This window comes from Plectropomus leopardus, chromosome 9 (assembly GCF_026936395.1).
Source record: "Plectropomus leopardus strain MGB_pleo_1.0 chromosome 9, ASM2693639v1, whole genome shotgun sequence".
NCBI classification, from domain to species: Eukaryota; Metazoa; Chordata; class Actinopteri; order Perciformes; family Serranidae; genus Plectropomus; species Plectropomus leopardus.
The window spans coordinates 8,634,434-8,642,809 of NC_142184.1; positions in this window are offsets into that span (position 1 = coordinate 8,634,434).

The window sequence follows — 8,376 nt, forward strand, 5'->3', positions numbered from 1 at the left end:
TGTGTGTGTGTGTGTGTGTGTGTGTGTGTGCCTTTCCAAAGCATGCACAATCAGTTAAATTCGCCACAGGTGGACTCTAATCAAGGAGAAACCCTGAGAGGTAATCAGCAGAAATGTGAGGCACCTGTGTCACAAAGTGTCTGAATGCTTTTTCAATGTGATTTTTTAAGTTTTTTCCCTCTTTAATACATTTGCAAACATTTCTAAAAACCTGTTTCTGCGTTGTTATTGTGGATAGTTCATAGAGATTGATAGGTGAAAAAAAACGTAAAATATTTTAATATGAAAAAGCAAAGGGGGTATATTCAACTCTTATCTGATAATAAAGAAGAAAAATACTTTATTTCTCTTTGTGGTTGTTCGGCATTTCTCTCAAAATATTTTGTGGCTCTTTAAGGTTGTTTTACATTTCTTTTTGGTCAATTTGTGTCTCTTTGTGGTTGTTTTGCATTTATTTTTGGCCATTCTGTGTATCTTTATGCTCACTTTTCTCTTTGTGACTAAGTTGTTTGTCTTTGAGGTAATTTGTGTCTTTTTGGTCATTTTGTGTCTCTGTATTGTATTGTATTGAATTGTACTCAGCTGTATGAGCGAGAAAGCTCCTTCTATCCTCATTATGTGTGTAGATGCACAGTAGTTGTGTATTTGAGGTTTTAACTGAAAGTCGTTGTGAAACTAAACAGTATTGGAGGATAAATTCACTTGTGATTCTAAATCAGAAAAATATTGCTGCAAGTGGCGATTTTGGAGTTCGTGGACCTTAAAAACTTGAAACTGGGTAGGATCAAGACCTTTGACATCTAAATACATACTGATATACTGATTTTAAAAATAACCAGCAGGTTTTATGAAAAACGGAGAGGTGCTCAAAGTTTTAAACCTAAATCTGTGCTGGGCCACGCTCTTCTTTGGCAACACTGTCACTTCCTGTTAGTCACTTGCAGAAATATTTTGGGGCCATGCTTCAGTGGCTTAGTTAAAAATATCCACTGAGTTTGGGGATGTTTGTATAAACAGTCATTGATTTATGGCTAACTTTGGCAAGAGGCTAATGCAATTGTTTGGAGCTGGTTGCGCCTCCTACTGAGCGATTTCAAAAATAACTTTACACACATTTCAACATTATTATATTCGACATAACCTGTAAGTTTTGGAATAATTGGGCAAACGAATTCTGATTTATAGTTTGATTTGTGTTGGGCCACGTGTGTTTTTTTGCATTTGTGGTGCCCCATAGTGGCTGGTTTGAATTTTTTTTTTACTGATGGTGGCACACGAGGCAACGTGATGGGATCACTGGAAATATTTTAATATGTCCTGAGGCGGACATGAGCACATGAGGTCAAATGTTTTGGCTTGGCTCATGTAGGTCAGGGAAAGTTGTCAGCTGGCTTCAAAAACAGATTCATGTGAGAAAATGGACGCTGTGTTCTCGTTCCAGCGGAGCAAAGTCGACACACAGTGAAAACACAACAGTGAGCTTATTTTTTTCTTTCTTTTTTCAATTGCACAGTTTCAGCGGCAGTTACAAAAGTTGCTTGAAATACATCTAACAAAAAATACAGATTACAGGCGTTCATCAGTGATATTATCAACATATTCAAGTATTCAAGCAAGTTTTGTAATGATTGGACAAACCATTTCTGAATTATAGGCTGATTTGTGTTGTGCCACATCCATTTTTTAAAACTTTTTTTTTCATTTTTCGGGCCCCCAGTTGTCGATTTAAATAAAACTTTCTGGGTATATCGCTGGTACTTCTTTAGACATTTCTTGCAAGTTTCGTAATAATTGGCTCAAAGGTGAAGGAGTAAGGTCAATTTATGGGCGGAGCCACGCCCCCTCTAACGTTCAATGGTCAGTATCTTCAAAACGCAATAAGATATCCACACTTTTCAAAACGTTTGATAAGCTTGGTCCAGGAATAATTTTGGTACAAATCAATTTCGGAGATGTCGAAAATGTGTTTTGGTGTGAGCAACACAAAGTGTATTGCTTGTACCATTCAAACACCACCAGCATACTTTAAGGAATCATGTTTAACACTTTCATCATATTAATTAGCGTGTTAACATTTTCTAATTGGCACTGAAGAACACAAAAAAGTTGAGTCTAATAGGAAAAAGATGTAAAAAAAATATACATTTTGTTGCTTTGGGGTCAATAACCTAATTGTATTTACTCATGGTGGCGCCAGAGGAAACGTGAGGGGCTCACTGAAGACATTTTAATATGTCCTGATGTGGACATGAGCACATGAAGTCAAATATTTTGGCTTGACTCATGTAGGTCAGGGAAATTTGTCAGCTGGCTTCAAATACAGAGTCTCATTTGAGTAAATGGACGCTGTGTTCTCGACACGTTCCAGCAGACCAAAGTCAATGTTCTCACAGAGTGAAAACACAACACAACCTGACCTTATTTTTTTCTCTTATTAACACGTACCTGGAACTTTTTTTAACTGTACAATTTCAGACGCAGTTACAATAGTTGCTCGAAATTTCTAGTCAATCCAGTTGGGGAGAAAATATTCAAGTCTTTTACTTGGGTAAAAGTAACGCAAAAATGTAAAACTTCTCAATTACAAGTTAAAGTACTGCATTTAATATTAATATATGTGTTTAAAGGTCTGGTATGTAGAATTTAGTGACATCTAGTGGTGAGACTGAAGAATTTTTCCCATGTGCCAAGTGTGTAGAGGAACTACAGAGGCTGATGCAAAATTGCAAATTCCCTTTCTAGAGCCAGTGTTTGGTTTGTCCATTTTGGGCAACTCTAGAAACAACGTGGCGGACTCGGTGGAGCACCTGCTCCGTATGTAGATATAAACGGCTCATTGTAATGTGACAAAAACACGATTCTTTTTTCAGGTGATTATAAACTGATGGAAACATTATGATTATTATATTTCATTTTATGTCAATAGATGCCCCTTGAATCTGCATACTGAAACAGTAAAAAGTAGGCTTTCAAGAGTAAAATGGGGGGAAAAAAAGTGATTGAGTGTTGTAAATATATATAATATTAATGGATCATTATCACTACGGGCTGCAGCTCCCTAATAAGAAAAAAATGCAACTGTGAAATATTATTGTGGCTACCAATGAAATTCAGATAATTGAATACAGTCACTTTCATAGGTGGAAAGGATGTTCTTTACACATATCCAGGTGATGAGTTTACTGCAGAGTGATGACAGAGGCGGTTACCTTGTGATATGATCTGAACGTGAAGTGATTTGGTTTATCTTTGCTGCTTTTCACTTGGCTGTGATTAAGGTAAGAACCATATGTGCCTGCATAAGCTCACTGTGCTTTTTGACCTCTACCATGACTTTAAAATACACGTTTAGCACCCAATGTGACATCATAGGCGATAAACCTACACTACCATCTAGTGGTCAAAAATATAACAATATATATATACACACATGCTAAATGGCTCCTACAAATATAGTGAAGTGGAAGTTTAGTGGCATGAAAAGAAATTACGCAAAGTGCAAAAAGTAAGTGTTTGGGCTACAGCTAATTTAAACTTAATGCATTTGAGAAGACAAGATGAATCATTACAAAATTACCTTGTCTTCTCAGATTCAGTCAACTTAAAAAAAATAATTTTTTAAAGATAAAAGAAATAGTTTATTTTTATGACATTCACTCACTGCTACTCACTGTTTTTATTCAGACAAAAGAGAGGCCAACGAGGGGCTCAGTGATTCAACATTTGAACATATCTTCATTTTTAAAATGAATATTTTACATATAATAATTTAGTTTTATGTGGCTATTTTAAACATAAAAATTATTTTATAATAATACATATATATATATATCCCTGCTTTTTTTGTCATAAGTAGTTAGATTTAATTCTGTGCTGTTTAACAAAGGTATTGATCCTATTTAAAAAATAATTAATTAATTAATTAATTAATTAATTAATTAATTATTAATAATAATAATAATAATAATAATAATAATGTTTTACAGGTATCCATTACTTAAAGTCGCAGCCGCCTTGACACGGTAACTGCCCTCACAATATTAGAAATAACCTTACGGGTAAAGGTTCAAGACCTGAGCCGACTTTCATATCAGATTTATTTGGAATCAGTTTTCCAGGATGTATAACTTGATCCAGACAAGAAACACACATAAACAACGTGGCCTGGAGAGATAATCAATCATAGTGAGACTTTGTGTTGACACTGAAAGTCCCCCAGTGACACGTGAACTAACACATGCTCAGCAGTCCACGCTGTCTGTGCATGCTGCTGATCAAATATAGACCTGAAACCGGATGATACCTGAGCCCCTGTATACAGTCTGAACCCCTTTACGTGAAAAGACTAACATATAGAATTATACAACGATGCACTGTCTGCCTGCTCATGCTGATAATAACATGTTATCTTTGTTCTCATCTTATCTTTGCAGTATGAACTCCGACTGTATGTTTAGTGGGAGTCTGGGGGGTGGACTCGTCCTGCAGGTGGACTCGTCCTGCAGCTGTACCTTTGCCACAGATTCTTTAGTCGCTCGCTGTGGTCAGGAAAACAGTTTCCACTGACTATAATTACAATGCATCACTGTTTAAAAAAGGCTAACCTGAGGACAGAGTTTCCTCGAGCATCAGCACTTACACTACATGGACAAAAGTATTGGGCCACCTACACATCACACCCACAGGAGCTTTTATGGCGTCCTATTCTACATCCATAGGCATTAATATGGAGCTGGTCCCCCCTATGCAGCTATAACAGTTTCCTGTTCAGCTTCCTCTGTGGTAATGTTTGCCCATTCATCCAGATTTTATACACCTGTGGCAATGGGACTGAAGAAACACCTGAATTCAATGATTACGAGATGTGGCCCAATACTTTTGTCCATATAGTGTATTTTTACCGTAATGTCCGCAAGGGTGAATTTGCAAACAAACTGTAACTGAACTGTTTGAAACCTGTGCAAATTGGTTTGATTTTTTAAAAAAACACGAAAAGGGAATGAGCAACTTAAAGAAATGACCCAAAAATTAGAAAGAAATTGACAAAAACTTACAAGAAAATTAGGCAAATCAACAAAAAATGAGATGTAGAAAAGTAAAAAATACAAAAAACAGTCTCTTTCTCTCTATCTATCTATCTATCTATCTATCTATCAAAGGGTAATTAATCAAACAATTAACTGAAACTGTTGTTTCCACTTTCGATTAATCTGCCTATTAGTAGACCTTGAAGGGTAAAATTGAACAGACTTCCAGTTAAAGTTTCAGGTCTATCTTCAATTGAAACTCAGGTTTTTGTTTTTGTTATTAATCACACAGCTGACTGAAATGCTCTGATCTGTTCATTTTCGAGCTTTGCCATTTAAATTGTTAAATCATAAAACATTTTAAGATGTCTAAGATTAATAATGGTCTTTAATTTGTTAAGAAAAAAAGCCAATTATAATGGTCCTAACCAGCTTCCTTGAGGTATACTGCAAGTAGTAGATTTCAGACTTGAAAATTATCCATTAAAAGAGAAAGTTTCTTATTGGTTAAATACCTGTCAGGCCGAAGAATCCCAGTCCTCATAAAACTGTGACATTTCAATTTCTCTAGAAACAATCTGTGATTGAAACAAAGCACTTAGGTTGTACCCGACTGGCCAATACGAATGTTTGACGAAAGTTTTAAAGTTTGAACAGGGTTCAGCAGGATGTTCACTGTGATAGCAGCATTCAACGAGCAACACAATATTTAATAATACGAACAGAAGCCAGACACTGTGTCCTGTTAACTCGTAAATTCACCACTGCTTCACTGCACGCTCTTGCTCTGCCTCTGTGCCACTGCCTACATGTCCGCAGCTGCAAAGAGTAGCGTGAAAGTAAAGAGTGCTCACTCTGCAGCAAAATCTGGGGACCAAAACGCCACTTCAAATACACTGCACAGAACAAAAGACCGCTCAACCTGAAGCAATCTTAGTTGACTGAGGGGTTTCTGACCGATGACTCGAATCTTCCACTTTCAAGGGGCAGCCCCACACGGCACTGAAACCGAGGAGCACATTTAGAGTAAGGGCGGTTGCTGTGACCTCATAGAGGGTCACATAGGCTCTTTCTAATATATTTGAGCCTTTAAATGCCTGGTCCGTTTACTAACTTATCACAGTCACCAGAAGACAGTTGTTCTATTCTGCAAACTACAAAGACTTTAAATTTGTTGATTTCATGTGTATTGTATCTGCTTTCCTAAAGTTATGTAGTATATAAGCTGACTTTGTCATCGTGTGGAGGAGGGGATGGTGGACAGTTTAACAACTAGGCGAGATGCCTGCCAAGCTGCCGACCACTGTTACAGATCAGCAAACAACAAAACAGGGTGTTTTTCGGCAATCAATTATTATGTTTTCATGCAGCTTTCAGCCCCCAAATGTGGGTGTTTTTCAGTGACCTGTTGCTGTCTTTAGTTTCTTGAAAAGCTGTTATTTTTCATTGAGACTTTGCTGCGTATCCTGCTGGGACTGTCCGACCAAAACATGATTTTTGTTGCTACTGTGACAAAGGGGTTTTTGAGCCTAAACCTAACCACACATTACCTCTTTGAAACCTGAACAAACTGGCCTGATTTCTTTCAAAAACATTGAAAGAAGACAATGAGCAACTTAACAAGAAATGGCCCAAAAATCAGCTTCAAGATATAAAATTACCTGAAAATAAGACACAACCAAACAAAAAAGAAAACATAAAAACAAATACAAAAAGAAGAAAAAGACCTTAATAACATGGGATTTTTTGCCAATTTTCCCATTTCCTTTTCCACCATGTTTTTAAAAGAAATCAATCAATGAAAAGGTGTCTGAATGCAGCACAACAAAACTGATGTCCATCACTGAACCACAGTGTTTGTGAAATGTAAAGTTGTAACAAAATGTGCAAATGTAACTTACGGTTTGCAGAAATGTACAATGCCAACATTTTTTGTTTCTGGGGATTGGCTCACCTAACTATTCTATAATGTCCATGATTAACAGCTGATTACTGAATCAAATTATCAACTCTAAAATCATAAATAAAACAAATTTCTTGAAGTTTTTGAATCAGAGCGTTGTTATTCAGCAGTATAATATTCAGCTCTTTTCTGCAGCATCACAAGACGTCACTCACTCATGTTTTTGTTTGCTTTTTTTCCTCCATCTTTTGCTTTTTTGGTCTCTCCAACTGGGTTGTTTTGATAAGAATATTCTGGGGATTTGTCCTTCACTGTGTTCTGTGAACTTTGCACAGACAAACCCAGCACACCCTCAGAGGTTTAAAAAAAAAAAAAGACCTGCATGGTGGGAGACTCCCGTGTCAGTTAAGTGACACGAGAGTGATTGTACTTGGCGGGGATCACAGGACAGTTTTAGACCCAAGTGCTTCTCTGATACGTTGCCAGAAATAGTGCAGCTTTGGAGGGCAGGCGGGACAGCTCATGCACCTTTTAAATCGGTAGTACTCTGAAGACATGAATCACATCTTTGGTCCTTTAAATATCAACACATTTGTCCCAGTATGATGCCCTAAATGCTCCACATACAGTTCAGGAACTACTTGACTTTCCTGTTTGAACAGAGAGTTTATCTTACAGCACAACTGGACTGTAACCACACGTTGTTTGGTCTATTCTTAGTTAACAGTGTTCACGTTGCAAAATGTTCCCTACATGTCATTTCACGGAAAAGTCACTTCAGAGAACCGGTGCATTTATCGATCCCTCTAACAGTCAGCAGTACCTCGAGCTATCAGGAATTAGAATATTTTTTAAAGTCTAACATTATAAATTACACATGAGATTGGTGTTACAGGAGATTTGTGGCCTCGGTTTTGAAAACCTGGTCCTGCTAAAGCAGCATTTGGTTAATTATGATTTTTGTTGTCACATATATTTCTTTCATCACATAGTTAGTACAAAAACTGCGAAACCAAACATGCGTCATTTGACTAAAATCACACACAGGCTGCAGAGGGGCATTGAAAACTCTCTCCTTGCAGCATTTGTAAAATGAACAGACTGAATTTGAGCGCTGAGACATTTTAAAAATGTCATATAAAACAACTCCAGCACAAGTATAAGGTTTAATCGCAGCAGGTGGACGGCTTTATTTGCACGCCGCGCAGTTATTTTGGAAGGGTGCCTGGCAAACTCTGCAGCAGGCCGGTGCTGACATCAACTGGCAAGTGACCTGCTTTCAGATATGTGTTGTATAAACGTTTGGGTCAGCCCACTTTGGCTGCTGGTACCTGGTTCATTTGTATGACTGTTTAGCCAAAACTATGACTACATGGTGTATTTCAATGTCATTACTCTATCAGAATGATTAACCTTTACTTTTCCAGAAGCTGTTGACCCATATTC